Source organism: Triticum dicoccoides, chromosome 5A (assembly GCF_002162155.2).
Source record: "Triticum dicoccoides isolate Atlit2015 ecotype Zavitan chromosome 5A, WEW_v2.0, whole genome shotgun sequence".
NCBI lineage: Eukaryota > Viridiplantae > Streptophyta > Magnoliopsida > Poales > Poaceae > Triticum > Triticum dicoccoides.
In genome coordinates, this window is record NC_041388.1 from 608273569 (window position 1) to 608283098 (window position 9530).

General features: G+C 43.5%; 1 long non-coding RNA gene across 7 annotated transcripts; it reads left to right on the forward strand.

Moving 5' to 3' along the window:
- The first annotated feature begins 512 nt into the window (after positions 1-512).
- Positions 513-5072, forward strand: LOC119303349. Of its 7 annotated transcripts, none has more exons than XR_005147884.1 (7): positions 514-978; positions 1401-2067; positions 2305-2359; positions 2482-2653; positions 3051-3375; positions 3464-3881; positions 3989-5072. It is a non-coding gene; the product is annotated as an uncharacterized LOC119303349 (long non-coding RNA). The 7 variants fall into 7 exon arrangements; XR_005147882.1 differs by having other exon boundaries at positions 515-978; positions 1401-1554; positions 1773-2067; positions 3051-3881; XR_005147885.1 differs by having other exon boundaries at positions 515-978; positions 1401-1554; positions 1895-2067; positions 3051-3881.
- Positions 5073-9530: the final 4458 nt, after the last annotated feature.

Below are 9530 nucleotides of genomic sequence, written 5' to 3' on the forward strand. Positions count from 1 at the left end.
CCGGTGCTATTATGTTGGCATAGGTTACATCATGTGTCTACACCTGATATATATGAGAGGCCTAAGATACAAATGTCCTATTAAAACATAACTCCTACTCTATCTACACACAGTCCAAACCAAGTCATACTGAGGAGTGCACCCAGGCGGGGCAACGATGGCGCCGCCCTCCAACTGCAGCACTACCACGAGGTGCTCCGCCTCCCATCGAGCGAGGAGGGTGTCACGCTGAGCATCGATAAGATGGCGACAGTGTACTGGGTCCAGTCGTCCAGAGCTGCCAAGCCTGATTATCTCCTGATTCATCTTGATCGTCTGATATGCAGCCGGTGAAGGAGCAAGAAGTGTTGTTTAAGGTGTGACTTGGCAGAAGCAAGTTACCAAATCCATGTATCACCCTCCAATATCATTAAAACCATTCAGTTAAAACCATTCAGCTGCGCATCAAGGACGAGCCCTCGCGATGTCCACGTCGGCAACGGTATGAGACAAAAAGGTTCCCTTCGCCGAGAAGAAAGTGAGAAAGAGATTGGCCAGCGGCGTAGCCCCCAGTCCCCATCCCCAATTCCTCTCCCTCTCCCTTTCCCTCGTCTGCCGCCGCCAGCCCCACCGCCGCCCTCCCCGCAGCCGCCGTCACCACCGGCGCCCAGGTGTGGCGCTGCTCTTCCCCACGGTCCTGACGGCAAGGCGGCGACAAGAGTTAGAAGGCGGACGGCCCCGTCAGATCTCGTGCCGATGAAGTCAAGGACGAGCTCCACCCGGACGATGTCGATCCGCCCCCCTGCCACACTTCTCCATCGCGTCACCATATTCGGAGGAGCCGCGACTTCTGCTCGCGCATCTGCTCCTCCCGAAGTTGTCGCCATCGGCAGGAGGAGTGCCGGACCGCACGCCAACTCGAGGACCGCCGCTCCGGCGGACCGTTGTTTCTGGCCGCCGTCCGCCTCTGGTGCCCGGCACAGGAGCTTCCCGGCGCAGGTCATCTTCCTCTCCTTTGTCCTCCCCCATTCCCCTCCTAGATACTCGTTGATTAAGAGGTACAAGTGGGTGGCCAGCTGCAATTTCTAGATGGAAGACATCTGGTTAAGATTTACTTTGGGTTCTTGTTTGCATTTTCTCAATGGTTATTACTTATATGTAATTAGTACGTAAAATAGCAATTTTTGTATACCATGTTTGTGGCTGAATGCATTGAGTTGCTGGAATTGTTGTATTAGATCACATGCATTATTCAGTGCACTCTTGATTGTCTTACCAATGGTCCAAATAAATGCACAACCGGTGAAATTGCCCGTGGTTTTGATTTACTTTTCTTACAATAGAGTAAATTTCATTATTTTTCAGTTTGGACATACTTCTATCGGTTTGCTTCTAATTGCAGCTTAATCTGTAATTTGTAGGCTTTGCACTACAGAGCAGTTGGTGGTAGGAAGGACAGAGGACGCGAAGAACTCATGGTTAGGTGTACGGAGAGGGGAGGAGGAGGAAGCACTTCTCTGACAAGATCCATAGCCACCACTTCATCATCGGCGGCAACCCTCTGTATTTCCAATGGTAAGGATACTGGACAGTGCCAATTTTAGGTGTGGTATACTCAAAATTTTGCTGTATCTTTTTTCACAAGTATTTGCAACGGTAAGGATAGTGGATAGTGCCAATTTTAGGTTGTGGTATACTCAAGATGAATTGGTTCTCTTAGGAGAAAAATAAGGAAGTCAGAGTTTTTGTGTTCTCATTTATAAGCTTGATTTTTTTCCTAACTCATGATGCAGTGTAGTAATGTTATTCCGGACGCATGCGATTTACAAAATAAAAGGAGTAGCAAATATCATATACATGGTTAAGGGACTGGCTGGTTTCTGATCCACTACAAATTGAGCATTCTTTTGTGAAGGAATATTACACTAAAAAAGTTGTCATCAGTATATATCTCAAGATGAATTGTGTCACGGGAGCCGATACGGCGGCAGACACAAGCAGAGCAAAGCAAAGCCGGCGCGACGGCCGGGCCCTCCAAGCACACAACCACTGCCTCCTCGCCAAGATACGCTAGCCTGCATCTACAAGGTGAGTCCCCAACTGCAATTTTGTGAGCCCTCAACTGCAATTTGTTTCTAAAGATTTTTGAACAACATGACTATACATCTACTCTAGCAATTTGTTATATTGGTCATATGTGTCCTATGGATGGTTTGGATTCCTATAATTAGGAAGATGTCGTATTTGGCTGTTTTTTGTGCAATGACCAATTAGTTGTGCCATTTGCTTACCAGATTTTCATACTATGGTGTTATTGCAATCCAGGAAAAAAAGGAACTTGCCTGTATGGTGTTCACTAAAAAGAAGAATCTGCTAAAAGGTTGGTCCATGCTTATCTTCACTGATTACATCTTCTTTGTGGTTAACTGTGGTCACAATCATTGATTACCGCTAAAGAAATTTATAAGTGAATTGTTTCTTTCTATCTATGTTTGTGTATAGGTTGGATGTGGGCTGTACGTGGACATGAACTTGTTCCTGGGATTCAGAAGGGAGCACGTGCCATGGAACTTCAAGAAGACGGAGAACCATGTGTACCTCCATGTCGTGCTTTGGCAGAAGCTGGATGCCGACGAGTCAGAACCTGCTGAAGAAGCCACTCTGCTCACCATTGGTATGACAGAATTGTCGCTCCTTATATCATGTATGTATCATCTGGTTCTATGGAGATCCCTATGGCCTATGTGAATAAATGCTTTGATTGGCATTGTAATATCTTCTGTTTGGCTCTATTTGTTAATAATGATGGCAAGCAAAAAAAGATATTTTAATGGATTCACATGGGTGTGTTATTCTGGAGCAGGTTGATCACGCTGCCCTGTTTGAACTGATATTATTCAGTCTCATCAACTATGAATATGGTGTATGGTGTACTCACATCCATGCCATCTATTGCCACATTTGCAGACTTTGACAGTTTTGGTGTTGCACCTATATGTAACCCTGAAAAAATATTCCAAGAATCTTCTTTGATATTATTTATGATATTTTCATAATACATATGTTCTCAGGCGCTTTCCGTGGGAAGTGATAGCAATGGAAGCGGAGCTGTAGCTCTTCTGAAAATTGCAAGGATCTTTTCACACATCTATACAAGCCCTAAGACCAGAAGCAAGTTTAATCTTCTCTTTGGATTAACATCTGGCGGACCCTACAATTAAAATGGAACTAGCAAGGTTATCAATTTTTGTTACAGTGGCTTGAAGTTTTGACCAACATGTGTGTGATATTATTGACTATGCAATTTACTTGAATATCATTGGTTCCCGGAGCAATGATCTCTGGATGCATGTATCAAAGCCTCCAGAGAAGCCTTACATCAAGCAAATCTTTGAGGTACAGTAGCCGTTTCAATTTTTTGGTTCATAACTTTGATTACCTGCAATTATAAAGTCTTCTATAACTTGAAGTGTGTTTCCTTCAGAATTTTTCGCATGTCTCCAAGGAAATGGGCATTTCAGTCGCACAGAACATTAATGTGTCAAATTCTAGAGTGTGTTCTTGCCTTTTGAAGGATTGTATACCATCATTAGGTTTGAATCCGATTAGGATTTCAGATAATCTGTCTTACATGGACCTACTGTCAGTAGTAGCACAATGGCATTATCATATCATGTGCTGCCCAGCGTGACAAACTAGCGGAGCGGTTCCCAGCCGAGCACAAAAAATAATAAACTTACACCAATCTTCGGTTTTCATGCTACAGAATTTGTGTGCTCATATAGTTGTATCTATGAAATCGCGGACTACATGCTGAACAAGTTTCAGATTGAGGAGAGCCTGGTCCCAAGATGTGCCTAAATTTGTACAGGGAATAAGGAACTACAATGGCCGGTCTGAAGGTATATATGTCCCACAACGCTTAGATTAACAAGTTTCTGTTAGTTTCATAGTATTTAAACTACAGGTTTTGTTTCTAACTTTTTTCATAATCCTGTTGATGTGCCAGCTTATGGGCTACGATTTCGACTACGAGGATTCCACGCCAGCGTGCACGGTAAATTGCCATATGAGAAGTTGAAGCCGGACCCTGTCCTGAGGAACCTACTGCTTTCGATGCCTCAAAATCCCTCTGATGTTTTTTGCTAATCGCATCAGCAAGGGGTCGGTGACAGTTAAATGCTTCAGCAGTTACAGTTTGTTGTTGCACTGTAGATATTCACCAACTCTGACGAGGCTCACGCGGCCGCCCTCCTCTTGGTTAACTCTGACATTCATTGTGCCATTTATATCAAAATATTGCATGAGTTTTTGTTGGTTGTTCAGGGACTAAGCTTATCTTGGTTAATGTGAATTTTAATTGTACTCCGGCTCAAGTGATTTTTTGATATGGTAACTAATTTCTGGTTCTTTTTGCTAAATTCTAATTTAAAAACAAAGCAGTAAGAAATCATGCATGATGTTTCAAGTAAAAAAATAAATAAATGCAGCCTCGAGTGCTGATCTATGAAATAGATACCATCAGGAAGGTCATGCCTTCAATTCATCATGTTCTTTGCATGCCTAATTTTCCTCTCATCCTCTTTTGTTGTATTCACAGTGTTTTTTTTTCTGGACAATGGTTCTGCATCTTTGCAAGAGGATTATCAGGCCTGAGTGACATTTGTGGGGAAAAAATCGTTCAAAGCTTGGTGTTCATTGCTGTTATTGTTCCTAATTTGAAGGGGACTGAGATTTCTACCTAGGACATCTGAAATAAATTAGATGTTAGTAAGTCTATTACTAAGACAAAGACATTGTGTTCTTTTTCATAATTTTTCTGAATTGTCTTGGAGAAGCAAGTAGGCAATACTGATGAAGCCCAGTCGTATGAGCTGAGGGCTCAGACCGTCTCGCCGCGCTGGATCTGATCTTACATGCAAAGCTGTTGAGCAGATGCTGATCATTTAATGTTGTGACAGTAATAAGAGTTGTCTGTATTTCTTCTTTCATGTACTATAAATACAAGAGACATATGTACTACACTACTTTTGGACAAACTGTAATGGGTTGTCCTCGTTACATGTACAACCAGTGTAATGGATCTGAGCTCATATTTTCTCTGCCGCTTTTGTGTTTATATACATGCTTGCTTTCAAACAAATATAATCCGCACAGCAGTACAATCACTTTGATGGACATCAGCTCATATAATCTTAGTATTTCTGGGCTTATCTGTCTGACTTGCTGATACATATAAATAGCATCACTATGAATGCTCATGTCCATGCGCAGATGTGCAAATGTCAAAATGCGGACCAAATGAGCTAGCTCAATGGCATCAACAACCCTTGCACAGCAGATAAACTTTGCTACAACATTTTTTAATTGGTTTGCTCTCTGTTCATACGCTAGGCTGTACATACTCAAATTGTCAATTGGACATCAGAAATATTGACTTCTTCTTGTTCTTTCATCAGCCATTTTATTTGAGCATTCATAAATATGGGTCCTCAAGACGTGTAGTCAATAACAGTACTTTACTATCACCATTAATATCATTAATATCCATAGAACACGCTCTTATCTTTCATATCACACAATAATTTATGTCCATGCAAATATCTTGCTTTCTTCTACCAGTATTTTCAGGTTAACTATACTGAAGAGAACCTGCTGGACCTCATTGATTCAAACAATGATACACTCGTGGTCACACTTGCAGATAGCCATCTGCTCGCCGAATGTCGGATCATGCTAGGAACACTATAACCACCAACTGGTCCGAGTTTCGTCGCCGTGCCAACATTCGCGAAGGAGACATTTGTGCATTTCGTTTCAGGATCACTTTAAAGCGCCGCCTGGTTCTCACCGTGCACCGCCTCTAGATGCACCATCGAAGACACTGCAGCCCCTGTGTCAATATAATCTAATATAATGTAGCACTAAGTACTCCTCATTATGCTCTATCCTGTGATAACCTATGGTTTGCTTTTGGGCCCTCTTATCACATGCTTTTCAAGACGCTAAACCTATGTTGCTGCTTATGTTAAGTGCACTATTCTGAGTCAAATGTTTCATGTTCAGATCCATAATGGGCTTTCTCTGTATATATATTTCTATTTTTACTGCTAAGTTTCTTAATAAGCAATCATCTCAAACACTAATTAGAATAGAAAACAATGTTAAAGGGGCGACTACAACCAGGCACCGCCCAGCTCCCCCTCAAGAGGCGGGCCACGGGCGCGCCCCAACACCTAGTTTTAGTAAACACGCGAGCATGGGCAATGTTTTTAGAGTGCACATCTACAATTCTAGAGAAAGCGACATTACCAAAACCTTACTTATATAAGAAGTGTGGCATGGTGAAGAATAATTTGAAGAGTCCATGTAAAGAGGTTGAATGCTGCCCATATTCTGAGGGTTGGCACATGCAGTTATTTCATTATTAGATAATTGCCCATGAGTTACAACTGGATGTACACTATTAAAATGGTGACATGGCGGCAAAAACATGCCAACCAACCATTTAACTGTCGAAGGAGGATGCACGATGATACTCTTGCAATTAAAAATATCAGACATTATCCACCTCGTGCTTTCTTTCTGGCCGCTCATGTATATACTTTTCAGTTAATTAAGATTATGTTTTGCTGTTTCTAGCGAAAAATAACACATAATTATAAAGTGAGTTTATACTAAGATGAAAATATAGCAAAACAAAGAAACAGGAAAGCAATGAAACATGTACTCCTATCTCTCTTTCCAACCAGGCAACCCCTTTTCCACAGTACCATTACAGAGCAGAGGGAACAGGAAAGAGGGATGCGAGTAGAAGTATATACTCTTTTTGCCTAAGCAGGTGTTTGGACATCAATTTAGTATACATCAATCCAAGCATTAGGAGTAGTAATACTCTAACTTACCAAGCATTACGAGCAACAAATGAACCAACATCAATCCAATGTGGTGGCAACCCAGCCCACATTCAGATATTGCTCTGCCTCATGCTCTGTTACTTGTTTGAGCATGACATAATATGTAAAACCGTTGCCAACTGTAAATACTTTGAGAAGATGCCTTAGGAGATAAGAAAAGAAAAGAAAAGAAAATATTATAAAGAGCATCTATCCGGACACTTTGGATATTGAAATGTTCAGGGCCGGTCCTGAGATTTTGGGGGCCCGGGGCGAAAGTAAAATTTGAGGCCCCCTAATGTTATCAATAACAGTGATAAAAATACTATATGCATTTACAAAATGTTATCAATAATTACTTAAAATAGAGCCAAAAGCCAATATTCATATAAAATGACTTATACATGTTACCTAAATAATCTCTTGTAAAATTCCTCTATGCAAAATCACTTATGATTGTGTCGATGTTAATCTCATCCATCAATTTCTTCTCCATACATAATGTTGCATAATCGTTTAAGCTTTGTTGGGTCATTATTTACCCATAAAGGTTCTTCAATAATATCAAGGTTCAAAAGCATTTTTTTAGCTGATGCAACAATCATAGACACAGTACATAAATCTGAAACACCATTAGTTTTGTAATATTTTCTTCAAAGTGATTCAAATCAACCAAAACAGACAAATATTTAACATGAAAATCCTTCCCAGCTTCTAAAAATTTCTTCTTGGCTACTACTTTTATGAAACTGTTTCTTACTCATAGCATGACATTTTACTGAAAATTGTATAAAAAACAATATGATATACCTTGGATTGATTAGATCGGCATCAATGGCTGGACCCTCGGCAGTGATGTGTTGGCATCGTCTGGTGGTAGGCGCTCGGCGATGTGCGTGTGCGCCTACTCCGGCAGTGCCAATTTTTAGAGGCTAGGCGATGTGTGTGCTCCGTCGTCGGCTGCGTACAACGTCAGGAGAAGAGCAGTCTACCCTTACTTTGGGATCTGGAGTATGAAACCAGGGAACAGAGAACAGAAAATTAGGGATGAACTCACGTCACACCATCGTTTTCTTTCCCGAGGAAGAATGTTTCCTAATGATAATTATTAAGGAATAAAGAGAATGGGACCACGTAATTTATGTGCATAGCTGCTCTTTTCCCTCCTGGTCGTACGCTAATTGGCGCTAATTGAAGCGATTTACCTGCCGTGACCTGGGCCACTTCTTTTCCTACGAGATTTTATGGCCTATGGGCTACTTTACCTGTATGCGTACACTTGGGAGGGGCCCCCTCGATCCTGGGGGCCCGGGGCGGCCGCCCCTGCTGCCCCCCCTCAGGGCCGGCCCTGGAAATGTTCTTATATAGAAAACCGCAAGTAGTGAATAAGAACATCATCATAAATTGTTAAAAGTCATATGCATATATGTCCATCTCACATAAATCACATAAGAGTGTCTCCAACAGGCACGCGAAATTTACAGCGCTGAAAAAACCGCCGGGTTGGCGCGCGAGAGGACGCGCGACGCGCTTCAGTAGGCGCGCGAAATAAATTGGCCCACGCGCGACGCCCATCGCGCTAGATTAAAAGCCGCGCGCCTGCGCCCGCCAACTGCCAGAAACTTTCCTTCCGCTGCGCCTCCCCCCCTCTTCCAGCACCACCCCGCCGCCTCCACACCTTCTCCCACCGACTCTTCCAGCACCCCGCCGCGTTCGAGCCTTCTCCCCCCGTCAGTTCTAGCGCCCCTCCATGCCGCCGCGCCCCCGGAATAGCTCGGGCTATCGCGGCGTCGGCCTCCGCCGCTTTAGCGTGTATTACGCGGAGATCCGCTCCAGCAATACACGCCTCGGGCTCGAAACATTCGACACCGTCCACGAGGCTGCCCACGCGTACAACGCGGCGGCATGGCACCTCAGGCGGCCTCGGTCGCAGATGAATTTCTGCGATGTGCGGACGCGCCAGCAGCCACAGGATCTCGCGCCTCCCCCACGACTAATCAGCGACGAGGATCGCCGCCTCCAGCGGAGGCGGGAGTGCTGCCTCCTCATCGCCGAGGCGGATGAGCACGCCATGGCGGTGTGGCGCGAGCGCTTCCTGCAGGATATCGCCACCGAGAACGAGACGTGCATCAGGCGGCAAGCGTGAGCGAAAAGAACTGGCGGAAGCCCAGATTGACATGGGACGAGGAGTAGTCTAGCATTGTTTTAACTATTTTTATTTAGCATTGTATGAACTTGCTTGTGGTTTGAGGCCTGAACTATCCTATGAATTTGAACTATGAATGTTTCCGTATGTGTTGTTTCATATTTTTTCCAATCGCCGGCTGGGTGCGCATTGAATTTTACCACGCCTGGTGAAGTGCTACAGCGGCGCGCTAAATTTTACAGCACTTGAAAAAACAGCCACCCTCCTGCACGCGTAAAACACTATTTTGACGCTGCAAAAAAATTAGCGTGCTGCGCTACCGCACTTCTGTTGGAGATGCTCCAAAGGGAGAGAATGATCTGCATGTTAATGTGAGACTGGACAAGGAACAACCTGAAGTTAAGATACAAGTATATCATCTTTTTTTTTTGAAAAGGAGGAAGACCCCTGCCTCTGCATCTGGGTGATGCATGCAGCCACTTTATTAATTATTCACGAAGATCTTACAA